Consider the following 782-nt stretch of genomic DNA (forward strand, 5'->3'; position numbering starts at 1 on the left):
AAGGGTGTATAGAATGACAACTAGATATGCATTTACTTAAAGATATACCAGCAAAAAACAGATAGATAGGTGAATAAAGGTGCTAGGTGGTTGCTAGAAAATTGAATATTAGATTATTATTACAGTGTTACTACTATTATGTTATTACTATGTTATTGCAATTCATTTGTGTCAGTAATATTTTGGTATAATGTTATACCAGTGATAGATCCAGAAGCATCCAGACTGCAATTAAAAAAACAGGAGGACCAGTGAGTTTTTTGGCTTTCTCGGTCACATTTCCACTTGCTGTTGTGTTTACGTGGATCTTCGTGGAAACAAGCACCCAATGTGTAATTACGGTGCATGGCAGCGGACAAATAGCTATTTTATTAAACACGAGGACACAAAACTTAGAGATGTGCATCCGGAAGGGACTAAAATTACCTCACGAAAAATAGTAGGTAATTCAGTCTGTAATTATCTCAGAGGACATCTGAGAAAAACAAATACATAGTCAATCCATATGGAAATAAAATCACAGAAGACCCCCCATAAAAAAAGAAAATTACCCCAGGACCCCCTTGAGAAATAGGACTTTAGACACCCTAAATCACTAGACTGCACTCTATTGCTTTCCTGTCGCAAGCTTTCTAAGATCTCTGGGTGCAGATTCAGCAATTCTATAGCAGCATATAATGAGGACTAATAGGGAAGGAGCAGAGAGGGTATCACTAACCACTGGGCCACCACTGGCCTTATCTTGATCTTGATTTGTGTAAAAAAAAAAAGCAACACCTCAG

The sequence above is a fragment of the Astyanax mexicanus genome, chromosome 7 (assembly GCF_023375975.1).
Source record: "Astyanax mexicanus isolate ESR-SI-001 chromosome 7, AstMex3_surface, whole genome shotgun sequence".
Lineage (NCBI taxonomy): Eukaryota > Metazoa > Chordata > Actinopteri > Characiformes > Acestrorhamphidae > Astyanax > Astyanax mexicanus.